The following is a 14,860-nucleotide window of genomic DNA, read 5'->3' as shown; positions in this document are numbered from 1 at the left end:
GGACAGTAGTCTCTGAGGGAGAAAAGACAAATGAAGTGAGCCCCAGATCACTGCCTGGAGAAAGCTCCAAGTCAGGGCTCAGAAAGGATAATCCAGAAGGAGCTCCCAGGTGTCCCTGAGCTGTGGAGACGGAGCTGGGGTCCAGAGACACAAGGAGCTAGAGATCACAGAACAGAGTACCAGGCGCTAGAGAGCTTTACAAAGAAAGAGCGTGGAAATCTGAAAGGTCCTCCCTGTGTTTCAGTGCATGTGAGTGAGTAATCACCCAGAAGGATTAGAGGGCACACTCCACAGAGATTATCCAGAGCCAGAAAATAGTTGTTGTTCCCACGAGCCTGAGGGGTAAAACTCATAATTCATGGGACATCAGGTAGCATGTTCACAAGGGTTTTGCCTCAAGAACAGGAAAAAATTAGACTAAATGCTTCTCTGGCCCCACCTAACAAAGCTTAAAAGCCAGATCTGAAGGAATCCAACTGTTTGCAAGTAATGTAACTGCTTCCCAGAACAAAGCTGGAGACTTTATATGGGAATACAAAAACATCCAATATCCAACAAGGTGAAGTTCACAGTGCTTAGCATCCATTCAAAAATTACCAGGCATGCAAAGAAGCAGGAAAATAAAATCCATAAAAAGAAAAAAAATCAATTAATAGAAACAGACCTAGTAATGACACAGATGATAGAATTCCATATGTTCAAGAAGCTAGGGGAAAGTCTGAACATATTGAAGAGACATGGACAATATTCAAATGTCTGAAATAGAATTTCTGGAGCTGAAAACTCACACCAAGACTTCAGACACTATGACCATGTTCCTTCCACTGCCCCCACCATATTCTTCCCTGGATCATGAGTGTGATCCCAGTGGCCTCATACTTACTACCTGCTTAATACTGAAATTCCCAGATGAATACTTCCTTTCAAGAGGGGTTTAGCAGCTGAAGACAACAGACTTCCCGAAGGCGCTCCACATGGGCCCTTTCCCAACCCACTCTGACTCCCCCACCCCCGAGGCCCTTCTCTGGCTCATGGAGCAGATGGCATCACTGTCCATGGACTGACATTCCTCTCTGGCATGGACTCCTCAGTAGAGTAGCTACTAGCAGTCCTCAACGTGGCACCTTCCGAATTATAAGAAAGTTTACATCATCAGACCACCATGTTCCATCTTGATTTTCCATCTCACATGAAAACTCTATAGTTTGAAACAGCATGAAATTTGTTCTCTTCACCCAAAATACAATTAAAATGGAAGTTAGTATTGATACTTTTGAAGCTCCCCACCCTTCCCATCCAAGGCACTATGTATAAAACCATGAACTGTGTTCTTCCAGCCAATGAGGCAATTAACCAAAATGTACATGTTGTCCTTTTACAGAATTCAAAATGTGCTCATGAGAATTAAACTATTTTTCCAACCAAGCTAAAAAAAAAAATCAATTTACTTGTCTAGGAAGTTTTATTAGGGCTAGAATTCCAAGAAATGTACATGCTAGCCAAATATTACTGTTCATCAGACATGCTCCATATGCATCCAGTATTAATCCTGTGTGATTCCCTCAGTCAATGTACCCACTTAACAGCAGATATATTCTCTCTATGTATTGTGTGTGTTCCTAAACCTGCAGTGAATGAATTTAGAAAAAAAGTATCAAAAACACAAACGTAGCCTTGCAACACAAATATGTAGATAATTTCATGCTTGGAGCATCACAGTTCACTTTAGAAACACTTTACTTGACAATGAAGCTTTCAAGAATAAGTATTTTTCAGCACTTACTGAAAATATTTTAAAATCTCACCTCATCACCAGTTATATAACCAGGGCCATGTGGTCATTGTGGCTCTATGAAATGGCATCAGGCCCTTTCACTGCTGATCGTCTTTGGGGCACTAGATGACACCTTTTGAATAGATGTTAAAATAATGTGCAAGAACCAAATATCACAGATTGTGTGCTGTATTCACCCGCGTGGAGACATCACTTTAGTGAAATGCAACAACAGCTCTAGAAAACATAACAGTCTCTTTACCAAAATATAAAAAGGAAAAAGGAAAGGTAAGTTGCTGGCAAGATCAAAGAAGCGGGGAGGTGCAGTACCAGCTGCCATTCTGAGACAGTTCTCAGACTCTGCACCAGGCTAGTCTCATGAGAGCAGGGGTGGGTAATACCTCATCCCATCATATTTCTTTGTTTTCCCACTACCTGCTACTCCTTGGTCATGGATTATTGTTGAATGTGGAAATGGAATGGGGGATTTCTAACAACAGCACACTTCAAGTATTTAGTGTATTATAAAAACACTGGAATGGGGGTTTGCAGCATCTTGCTGGGGCTTGAAGTCTGTTTTCTATTTTTTTTTTTTTTTTTTTTTTTTTTGCGATACGCGGGCCTCTCATTGTTGTGGCCTCCCCCGTTGCGGAGCACAGACTCCGGACGCGCAGGCTCAGCGGCCATGGCTCACGGGCCCAGCCGCTCGGACCGGGGCACAAACCCATGTCCCCTGCATCGGCAGGTGGACTCTCAACCACTGTGCCACTAGGGAAGCCCGAAGTCTGTTTTCTTAATTGTAAAATTAGGCCTGGATCCTGAGTTGTAAATTGGCAGCCCTTGGACCAAATTTGGTCTGCAAAAGAGTTCTGTTTACTTCCACGCAGTGTTGATTTTTTCTCATTTGCTTTAGTTGAAAATATTTCAAAATAGGATACTCCATGTAAAATTTGAAATTTCCAGCTTATCTTAAAAAATCAGCCTGTATCTTCCCCTGATCACGACTGGCACAATTAAGAATCCCCGTCCCCACCTCCTCTGAGAAAGGGGAAGTGTCCACCACCATGGTCCACCACCATACCCACTTCACCCATCTCTGTTGCTCCCAGCCCCTATTAGTATTTAAATATGTGAACCCTGAAGCATGTAATTTCTAGGGCCCATTCCAGCAGTAAAATGTTATGAATCTCTGACTCAAGTTGTCTCAATAAAAGCGAAAGACTATAGAGAATAATATTTCAACTACATTCTAGGTTAAAACAGACTTTGCTTGGGTAGCCTGACAACCAAGACCCCATTTAGAATATCGTAATTGTGTATGTTTACAGGGACAAAGGGCATACATATAGTTTGTAGGTCACCCACCCGGCGGGTATGGAATTTGATTGTATCGCGAATGTGCCCCTCCTACAGTCTCGCTGTGGCTTCTTCTTTGTCTTTGGATGTAGAATATCTTTTTTGGTAGGTTCCAGTCTTTTTTGTCAATGGTTGTTCAGCAGTTTGTTGTGATCTTGGTGTTTTCGTGAGAAGAGGTGGGCTCAAGTTCTTCCTGTCCACCATCTTGTCTCTGCCTCCCCTGGTGTCTCTAAGGGCGTACATATATATTCCTGTATTTCTCTCAAGAAGAAAAGCAATAAATATGACCCCTAAATTTCCTTCTATAGCAGAAATTTCTGTGACTTCCTGATCTACACTGAGACAAAACTACACTCCAAACCTAAATCGAAAGTCCATAGTTACAGAATGACTTTTTCTGTAAAGAGAACATCTTAATTTGTTGATGTAACATGAAGCATGTTATTTATCTAGAGAATGGCTTTTAAGCGGATCGTTGGCATGCATATAACAATGCCTACTGAAACAGACTGATTCCTAGACATATTTTCTCTGTATCAGAACCTCTTCATATCCAAAATTATTAGCATACTATGTTATTCTCACAAAGTTCTAATGAACTGCACAAATCTGCCTGCTCTATTCTGAGTACAAAAATATTTAGCCTAACTTGTTTTTCCATTATTTTATATAGTAATAAAGTAATATCAAAAATGTTATTACCAGGGGCTTCCCTGGTGGCACAGTGGTTGGGAGTCCACCTGCCGATGCAGGGGACACGGGTTCGTGCCCCGGTCCGGGAAGATCCCACATGCCGCGGAGCGGCTGGACCCGTGAGCCATGGCCGCTGAGCCTGCGCGTCCGGAGCCTGTGCTCCACAACGGGAGAGGCCACAACAGTGAGAGGCCCGCATACAGCAAAAAAAAAAAAAAAATGTTATTACCAGAAATAATACAGTGTTTTATAATTATTAGAAAGTGAATCTCATGAAGTCATATTAAAAAACAACAATTACCACATGTTAAGTCAGATAATTCAAGGAAGAGACATATGAATACTAGGGGGGCTCTTGGCAAAGATATTTTTTTCTCTCAATCCTACGCTTTGAAGGAAATTTTTGCCATTTAATTAGTATAAGTAAGCTTCATCAACCAAAGGTCTATAGTATGGTATTTTCCCCCCTCCAGCTTAAAGTACTCTTAAAATCATCTACACTTCAGGTGTTCATACTTTCACTTCTTTTAAAAATGGATCCTTCCTGGATCCTTTACATTGCTTTATGGGATTAACAACAAATTGTATCACCATACTGTATTGTATTGACAGAGCTCTAACATCATGCCAATCTGTTTCTTAGCCATGTGTAATAATGTGACAACTTATACATATATATAAATTTATGGGGTAATTCACTTAGTATTTGGTGGGGACATATGAATATATATTGAGAATATATAAAATGATAGTAAAAATAGATATTTATTGAGTGTTTAATATATGGCAATCTTTTTTCCCCCATATTGTATTTAACCCTCATGTTAACAGCAAGTTTTTATCCTGTTTTAAAAGATGAGGACACTAAGGCTCAATGAGGATGAGTAAATTAGCCAGTTACAAGATTAGTCAGAGGTTGAGCCAGGATCTTACCTTTGTGACTGCAAAGCTAACGGTTTGTTTCCCATGATGCCTGCCAGCCACCAGACTCTGCTAACGTTAATTAAATTAATGTTCCCTTTTAAAATTCTAAGTACTGAATATATACCTCTTGATATATAGATTAACTTTCCACTTCAGCCATATATTAAACTTGTTTTATGGTATATAGTCTGTTCACACTGAATGAGTACAATAAATTATCTTTTGAGGAAATTATTTTAAACATAGAATCTTACAACATTCTTACAAGGGCGAGGTCGAGGCTTTATCATCTCATTCCCATTGGTCAGAGCAAGGTCCAATGAAGGTTTAATGATTTGCCTAAGGTCTCAATTTCTAGAATGGCAAAGAAAAAGCCACCAAGTCCTCCACCCCCCAGCTCCAGACTACTGTTTGTTCTCAGTCTTTTTTTCCCCTCTGTTAAACCCTGCAATCAACAGATTTCTACTCTTCAGCTTCTTAAATTATGTTGCTTTTTTACTTACCACTATTGGTTTTATATATTAAGATTCAGCATCAGCATTTACCATATCTTTTAACTTCCTAATTCTGAGTGCTTCCATCTGATTGCTTATTTTTGAACCTTATGGGCTTTTTCTTTATTTCAGTTTTATCCCAATTATCCAGGAAAGGCTGCCTGAGTCTTCTGAAAGCTCTGATGTTCTCAATGAAAAGACCTTCTGAATGACCTTGTTTGTCTCCCATGGAGTTGCATATCACAACTTCAAATGTCCCACTAAAATGTTACCCATTTGGCATCAGTATACAGAAAAGGCTGCATTCTGTGATAAGAAGTACAGCAGTGTTTTCCTAGTGAGAGAACAGAGTCCTCAATGGTTTCGGGGAAGTATAATTTCCTCAGATTTAGCTGGTATTTCAAACACAATGGTGCTTTTCTTCTAGAACTAGTCAGTAAGAAATTTGTAGGGAAAAATACCACAGGAACCAATAAACAATTAAAATTTTGGTCATAGAACTCTATTAATATTGGTCCTTTAGAAACCCTTTTTTTTTTTTTCAGAAATGTTCTTCGGCTACAAAAACAACTACTCATTGCCCTTATGGATCAGTAAAGCAGTTGGGCAGAAGACACAAGTAACAGAGACTCAAACTAAGTAACTGAAACTCTTTGGTTGACAACTGGGAGAGATTATCATTTGTAACTAGGTATGTTTATCCCTCTCTAACTAGGTATGCTTATCCCTCTCTTACTTTTCTCTACTTGGTTTAATTCTCATTAGAGCCTTGATGACAGGCTACATTCAATGTGTAGAGAAGAAAAGCCTAATGTGAATGCAAAGGTGAATTTACATTCAAATATTGTACAGTCAGTTTAGACACTAAGGACTCAGATTGACACAGCAGTTGCCAATGGCAGTGACGCCACCAGAGGGCAGGGTTTGACTTCCGGACCTGGTGGCTGCCTTCCTCCAGAGGCAACCTTGGAGTTACTATAAGAGCCATCAAATCCTTAGAAGCCCTTATAATGAATCTAAGCTCAAATTCTCTCTTCCATTGTTCTTGTACAGAATCCTAGAATTCTGGAAAATACTTAGAGAGGATAATTTCTAGAATGATCTGACACAACAGATATTTAGTCAACTGACAATTTTAGAGCCCCTACTAAGTATTCAGCATGACCTTGAACATTTAAAGGCTACCTGACGGAATTTTATCTTTTGAGGGATCTATAGTTTCCCTGGGAAGATATGAATATAATACCACCAATAAAAAAGACTGTATAGTTAACTTATTCCACGAAAGATAAGAACTACAGGTCATCAAGAATTGAAAGGGGAAAAAACAAAGTCCAGACCAGAAAGATTTCTCAACATCAGTACCACTGACATCTTAGACTAGATAATTCTTTGCTGCAGGGGTCTATCCTGTGCCTTGTAAGATGATTAGCAGTATCTTTGGTCTCTACCCACTAGATGCTAGTAACACTCCCTCCTCCCTTTCCCCCTGTTATCGGAACCAAAAATGTCTCCAGACATTGCAAAATGTCCCTGGAGGGCAAAATTACCTGATAGAGAAGCACTTAACCAGAGTATACAGAGATGACCTTACAAAAAAAAAAAAAAAAAAAAAGAACTGAACCTCGAAACTTTAGAATGTCAGAAATGTAAGGACCTGCTCTCTAAGCCTCAGTTTCCTCATCTGAAGAGTGGGAATAATGGTGCCTTCCCTGATAGGTCTTGTATTAGTTTGCTAGGACTGCCATAACAAAATAACAATAGAAATTTATTTTCTCCCAGTTCTGGAGGCTAGAAGTTCAAGATCAAGTTGCCAGCAGGGTTAGTGTCTGGTGAGACCTTTCTTTTTCACTCGAAGACAGCCACCTTCTCACTGTCTTCACATGTTTTTTTCCTCTGTGCAAGCACATTCCTGGTGTGTCTTCCTTTAATAAGGACACCAATCCTACTGGATTAGGGCCCCAACCCTGTGACCTCATTTAACCTTAATTACCTCTTTAAAGGCCCTATCTCCAAATATAGTCACATTGAGGATTTAGGCTTCAATGTATGAATTTGGGGTTGGGGGGACACAATTCAGTTCATAACAGGGCTCTTACAGAGATGAAAGCAATTAGCATAATACTTGGCATATAGTAAGCATTCAATTAATCATAAATGTTCCTATTGTTAATATTAAGCCACTATTATTATAAGTCCCCCATGTGAATCAGATACCAGCTGAAGCACAGAAGAGTATAAAACAATAAGTTTATTTGAACACTTGTGTGTAACTTTGTGCTGAAGTTGTGCAGCTAAAAAGTTTAAACTGACATTTTCCCCATTGACGTAGCTAATTATTTCAAAGATGTTCTGGCTTCCTTGATGCGAAGGTCAAAGGGCAGTAGATCCTGCATCCCCAGCATCTGATGAGTAGTAAATGACCCAGAAATAAGCTTTTAAGTGCTTTGGGGAATTTCTTTGTGTAAAGAAATTCTGTGTAAATATTTCTTGGGAGTGAGGGTGATTAAGTTCACCCTCTTAATTTGATTTATGGTTCACCTATCTCACAGGAGATAAGAACAAAAATAAACTAGGGAGGAAAAGAAATAAACAGTTTTGAACAGTTGTGGTCTTTAGTTGGAACCAAAAAACCGTGGAGATTTTGAAATTGCAAAGGAACATGGGCCTTCTTCTGCCAAAAAACTTGTTTATAAAAACTAGAGAGTGTTAGATATTTCTACCACACTGGCTTATCATTTGAAATTTCTGCGGGCTCAAGTGAAAGTGTGCTGTCCGATATCCTACTGTGGGATTTCCTCCTTAACCACAGTTGCTTTCCGATCAGAGGCTTGTGACTTTGAGGACCAGAACGCAGTCGGCTTAGCCAGCCAGAAGAACAAGAGGAGAGGTTTCATACCTCATGATAAAAAGGAAGCACTAACGGGGGAAAAAATGGAGTCAACGCTGACAGTTGCTGAGTTGAACAGTTTTATTGTTGGTAATAAAAGCAGAAATTGCTTGCTGAAAGTGAAGGTGACAAAAGACAGAAATTGCTACGGCAAAGTTAAAAACAAGAGGAGATGGTGGTCTTGGTGTGGTACAGAATGTTTGAAAACATTCACCTTGTCCTTAAAGAGCTGCTGCTGTATGAGTAATGTGCCACTTCACTGCATAACCTTGTATGCAGAAATGCTATATTTCCCCTGTACAAACCAAGGGATGCATTTATTCTACGTTTAGAGGAGAAACAAACAATCGAAGGCAAAGAGGTGCATTATCTTACGCAGTTCTCTTGGAAACAGTTCATTTTTTTGTCCTGCTCAGACTGCACACAAATACTGGGAATATATTTTAATTTCAAATCTGATAGGTGACATCTGGTAACTCATTTATTGCTAATGAAGTTTTCACAGGAAGCAGCAGTCACCGGTATCTCATCGTATTTTTCAGTTGGCAAAGTGTTGTTTACCTTTTATTGGCCCAGCATCCGTGCCTCTTATCACAGGGTGATTAATTAGAGAACACAAGTAGCCCCACATAGAAATGAATGGAGAGGTAAATAATGGGAGATAGAATGGTCTAAACTTTTTTTTATTAAAATCAGTGGTGTAGTATCACTGTAATTTATATTTTAAAATTATATAGGTATTCAAGAACATGATTAGAGCTGGAAAAACTGGTCAAGAAGCTCATTAGCAGTGCCTTCAAGCCCCTCTCTGAGCCTTTCCACCCCTTTCTGGTCCTTTAGCTTCTTCTCCTTCCAGAATCACATGCAGTTTTCCAATCCTTCTTATCCATATTTGCTTGCAAGGGAAAAATTGGTCATTTATACCACAGTGGATTTTAATAATACTAACAAAAGTCTTAAAGCTACAGGATCTCATAGCATCTCCACATACATGATCTCATTTGATGTTCACAATGGTATTGTGAGCCAGACTGGACAGATATTTTTTCACTTCATCATTATCATGAACTTCATTATCATTATTTTCCAGATGAATAAGATGAGTCGTAGGTTTGGTGAAAAGCTAAAAACTTCATAGCTCGTAAGAGGTAAATCGTGTACTTGATTCAGGTCTTTGGTTCCCAGCACCACGCTCTTCCACGGCCTTAACTCTGGCTCTCACCTGAGTCAGCATGTCTTCTCCTGCAGGTAGATCTTGGTTCTAATGGGGGTATAGATGTGGGTATCATCCACCCCACCCCAGTTAAAGAAATTCCAGACATCTAGGAGTAGGTGCAAGGGTTATTTGACTAGATGACTCCTGTTCGGCTCCCCTTAGCTACTCCAATCCTGAAATACACAGTTCAATGTGTAATTCTCAAGCTGCATTTAGGAATTTGTCCTATTTCTTCAGGTTTTAATGCCTCAAAGGGGCCAAATGAAAACATTTCAGCTGATGGCACTTTTGTTGTTTGTTGTATTTGGTTTTGCCTATGAGTCATGACAGGCACAGAGCACATAAGCAAGGGTTACAGATGAAGATGCCAGTAGGGCAGTGGTTTTTAAATGTTAGCATGCATCAGAATCACCTGGAGGGCTCATTAAAATTTTGTGGGACCTCACCCACAGGGTTTCTAATTCAGTAGGTCTGTGGTGAGGCCTAAGATTTGCATTCCCAAGGGATTCCCAGGTGATGGTGACGCCGCTGTTCCAGGGACCACATTTTCAGGACCATTGCTAGAAGGGCTAGGTAGGTGACTTACATGAGGGAAGCACATGTGCTGTGCTGTCCAGTTCAGTGGCCTGCCCCAAGTGGTGACTGAGCACTCGAAGTGTGGCCAGTTTCAACTAAGATGTGCTGGAAACAAACTATACTCTGGCTTTTGAAGACTTGGTACAAAAAAAAAAAAAAAAAAAGGAAACTATCTCAATAATTGTTATATTGATTACATGTTGAAATGACAATATTTTGGGTATATTGGGTTAAATAAAATATATTACCAAAATTAATGTCACCTGTTCCTTTTTATTTTTTAATGTGGCTACTAGAAAATGTTTAATTACATATGTGGCTCACATTGTATTTCTTTTGAACAGCACTGACCTAAAGAATCAGAAAATAGAGAATGGTGGGGATTAGTGAACCACAGAGTATTCAAATCCCAAAAGCTATAAGCACTTTGGGGGCCAAAGAAAATATATCTGTCAATCAGATTTAGCCTGAGGGTCCCACGTTGTACACAAACATTTGCTGCTACAACGTAAATGTAGAAGCTATACAATATCTTATCATTTTACCTTTCAGCATTAATCAAGTACCTTGTTACAATTCTTGAAGCAAAAGCATTAGATTACAATAATCAAAAATATTTCTGCTGAATTTCTGAATGAAAAAATTCCATTAATCTTTTGAAGTTCTGAGTTTTCTTTCATGAAGTTCATTTCATTTAGCCTTGCATTATAGAAAGCTTATATTTTCAAAGTGTCTCCATACCTTCCAAAGACCTCACTTTTTAACTTTAACAATCTATGAAATAGAGGTGAGAACAGGTATTGGTATTCCCATTCCAAATAATTTGTAATATTTAAGGGATAACAAAGTAAGAGATTAAGTTATCTATGTATGATTTTAGTGACAAAACAAGCCATTGGACAGGACTCTATTCCAGTGCTTTCTCTGTCAAACCATTCTAATCTCTCTCCATTTTTATGACATTTTAATGTAAAAAGTAAAATTAAAAGTAGTATACAAAACTGTATTTGAAAAAAAATGTAACTCTGTGATAAAAATCAAATGGACATAACCCTTACAGAATTCATTTTCTTGGCACAAAAGTCCATTTAGCTCATCAAAACACTGACAATATAATACTTTGAAGTATTATTCTAAATAGTATATTACTGTGAGGTTCCTCTGCCCTCACCTCTATGTTTTATCTGGGCAACTGAACCACTCTGAGTATATGCTAAACTTTAAAAAGTTGTATTTTCCCCACAGAGAATCTGAGAATAGGTTCATTTTGAATAAGTTATTTTAACAATAACATATTGTGCCACCTTTTTCATAGGATGATATAATCTTGACTCCCTAACTGCAGGGCATACTTTTAATTTTGACTTGCAGCCATGAATCAATCTGTCTTTACCCTTTCACCTGGAATTGCCAGTGAATAACACAAGGGATGTCTGAGAGGCTCATAGTCTTTGACCATAAATGGAGTGAAAACAGCTAGTCTAGATGGCGTCCAAACCTATAATCTTGACCTCATCAACCTGGAGTCACAACCAGCTATCCAAATGCTCTGCTGGGGAAACATTTCTTTGGGTTAATAGTTAATCTAAAAAATGGGGTGGGGGGGGAACGCACTGTCACTATAACATAATGAGCTTAAGTAGAGTTTCTTTATTCATCTTCAGTAAAAGGTAAAATTCTTTTCATTTCATTTTAAATAAAAAAGAGTTTTTATATTTAATTACAGAATGTTATTAACTCATTGTGATACTAATAATATCTGTATCAATAGACAAACAAATAGCTGGCTGATTTAATGATTTATTGGGTAATTTCTACTTGTCGAGCCATTATTGTATACCTTTTGTATACCTACCTAATATATATCTTTTGTAGATTGTATACAAAAGATGTATACCTATTCAGAAGAGAGATTATGAAATTTCAGTGTTTCAGGAGATTTTCTGAAGCATGTACCAGCTCCCCGACGATACAGAAACCTAGAGAAGCTAAGTGACTGGTTCAAGGTCACCTTGCTAGTGAGTGGGAAAGCCAAAATTAGAACCCAAGTCTCCTTACACATTGTGCAGGACCAATTTGTAGACTATCATCCAAAGAATATTTCTGCTTCAATTAGGACACTGGGTAATTTGGGGAAACATGTACAATATACTGAATATTTAATCCTTCTAGCTTCATTTAAAATTTATGGTTATCTGATTTGCATAACAGTAAAAACTTTAATCTGAAATGAATTGCCATGTCATATACCATATATGGTTATATGCCATAACCTCTAACATAAAACTCATAATACATAATTCTATACTATTATCATCATTTCTTAAGGGTATAAATTAATTAGTGCATCCTTTCCTTCCCAATAACTTTTCTCATACCTCTTAAAGTGGAATTTGAAAAGAAATAAGCAGTGTCTGCTCCCGATTTAAAGTCTCAAAGAGGCAAATGTGGAGTGGCTTCACAGATGAAATCTGAGCTTTTGTTCACAAGTTGGATAAAGCAGCTGTTGTTGACTGAGATGCCCACCTAGGAGCTGCGTTTTTCATCTTTAGAAAAAGAAAAGCTTGTAAACAGTCTCCGAAAGCCATATATTTAAAATGAGGGGGCTTCCCTGGTGGCGCAGTGGTTGAGAGTCTGCCTGCCAATGCAGGGGACACGGGTTCGTGCCCCAGTTCGGGAAGATCCCACATGCCGCGGAGCGGCTGGACCCGTGAGCCATGGCCGCTGAGCCTGCGTGTCTGGAGCCTGTGCTCCGCAACGGGAGAGGCCACAACAGTGAGAGGCCCGCGTACCGCAAAAAAAAAAAAAAAAAAAAAAATGAGGTTTCCTCCACCTTGATGGCCAAGATACTGATCTTTCGAAATGTGGTTATGATTCCCTCAGGGAGATTCTATGAGTCCATAAATTTGAGGAAGTTGGAAGTAGTAAAGGACAGGGGTTCATGTATGTACAAGCTTTCTTCCAAGTTAGATGTTATTTTCCTTTTCTCCTAGTCTCTGGAACACTACTCTTTCTAAACTCACTGAAGAACCTTCCATTGCCTTCTATATTTAACATAAAAAGAATATTTTCTACTAACACCAGTGCGTCAAAGGAAGATTATTAAGCACCTGGTTAGACTTAATCACATATCTTTCATCCCTATCTTTCCTTTCTGAAATTTAAAAAAAAATCATACTACAGAAATAGCCAAGAGTTTAGGATAGCCATGAGTGGGAGGAAATAGCATAGGAATGAAGAGAGTTGTTTGGCGAGCTTGGGATATTCATCACAACTGACTTGTTTAAACTATAATCTATGATAAATTGGAGCTTCTCGAGTGGAGAGAAATTTAATTGTAGTTTAGTGTTATATTATTAGATATTAAAGTACTGAATAATTTCCAAGAAGCAAAAATTTAGGATTAATATTTTACTTTCCTTGAAATTTATACCCTGACTTGGAAGGAATTTCTGAATTTCCTTTCTTAAAGCTGAGTTCTTTAGGTTCTTGGGCTGTTTTGGACAAAGCAAAGGGGAGGACTGGTTGAGAATGACAGAATATTTAACCACCGTCACTACAGTTGGTTACATATGGTATGAGCAGAAATAAAAAAGTAGCTTGCGCTGTTTTCATTTCTTGTGAGGGCAGGCCACAGTGGATGACATTGACTTAGGAAGAGGGCCAGACACCACTACTTACCACGTAGACATACCACACTTGCATTCATTACGTTTGAAGAGATTGAATCTTAAGTATGTAATTAGTATGGCATTAATAATTTTAATAAAATATCTTTTGTGTTAAGAGAAAGATTAATCTGGGAATTGCAGAGGCAAACAAAATCATCTCCAAGAAAAGTACTTAACGTAGAGAAGTTAGGCGGGAATTGCTGACCAAAAGCACTGCATTCTCCTGTGGATCTGATTGAGAGTAATTCTGGTCACCTGCCTTATGATGCAGGCTCTTTGCCATGCTCCCTTCGTCATGGCTGCCAGCATTACGGGCCTGGAGGAAAGTGTCACCCAGAAAGGCCTGGATGCTTCATCAAAGGTCAGGATGGGGCAGGGAGCGCAAGAAGAGGGACAAGACTATACTTCAAAGCTTATTGGATCCAAGAAACTTAACCATTATCACCAAATAATGTGTAGGGCAACTTCCAGTCAAGATGAAGATAATGGATTAAGCAATCATGGATATTACCTTTTTTCTCTAAATACATAAAATTCCCATTACAGCTCCATATAAGAATTGAGACCACAGGGGCCAGAGAAGAACCAACACCAGATACACAGCTGAGATAGAGTTCTAATGACTTTACCAGAATGGAAGTAAAGGCCATTAAGCTCATGTACTGAAGGCCACGGACACTGGGTTTCCTGGTTAAAGCCAGGACTGGAAAATTACTTCCCATTGTGACCAAAGGCTAAAATAACTTCTGTAGACGGGCAAAAACTTGAGAATGGGTAGAGGGCCTAATCTGCAGTATCTGCAAAGTAAGGGGTTGGAAACTAGGCTGAGAATTGGCATTAAAACTTTTCCAGATCAAGTGAGTGTTGTATGCCCAAGCAGAAATTTTACCACCACTGCCATCCACTCAGGCCTACTAAAGAAGTTAATTCCTACTAGAGATTAACTCGCAAAGATTATGAAACCTAAAATGAAGGCAAATGCCAAGTAACAGCGTCTATAGATGAAACAAATAGAATTTATACCTGAAGAACTACAAATAGTAAAGCAATTGGATAGGGGCTTTTCACACACAGATGTTCAGAACGGTTAAGGAGATAAGGGTAGAAATAGACCCATAAAATAAGAACAGAAGGTTAAGAAATAAGAACAAGTGGATTTGAAAAAGAAACAAGTAGAAACCCTAAAAATTTGAATGCCAACTTCTATGATTCAGTGAATTCACAAATGGATACTAACAGTTGTTCCCTGTAGAATGCCTCATTCAT

The 14,860-nt window shown here is 38.8% G+C and overlaps 1 protein-coding gene and 1 long non-coding RNA gene across 4 annotated transcripts in view; one reads left to right on the top strand and one right to left on the bottom strand.

The window, feature by feature from the left end:
• The window catches only part of LOC307186283, a 672,979-nt gene that overhangs the window by 468,523 nt on the left and 189,596 nt on the right, over nt 1–14,860 (bottom strand). The window lies entirely within an intron of this gene.
• Nucleotides 1–14,860, top strand: part of AGTR1 (angiotensin II receptor type 1) — a 45,504-nt gene that overhangs the window by 23,321 nt on the left and 7,323 nt on the right. Inside the window, exon 3 of one of the 2 annotated variants that reach the window (XM_079921269.1) lies at nt 5,787–5,932. The exons of the other annotated variant lie outside the window; for it this stretch is intronic. The gene's annotated coding sequence lies outside the window, so the exon portion shown is untranslated. The remainder of the gene's footprint in view (nt 1–5,786; nt 5,933–14,860) is intronic. 2 annotated transcript variants of the gene reach the window in all.

This window comes from Stenella coeruleoalba (genome assembly GCF_951394435.1).
Source record: "Stenella coeruleoalba genome assembly, chromosome: 5".
Lineage (NCBI taxonomy): Eukaryota > Metazoa > Chordata > Mammalia > Artiodactyla > Delphinidae > Stenella > Stenella coeruleoalba.
The sequence above is the reverse complement of the archived record's forward strand: the minus strand, read 5'-3'. Positions and strand labels throughout refer to the sequence as shown.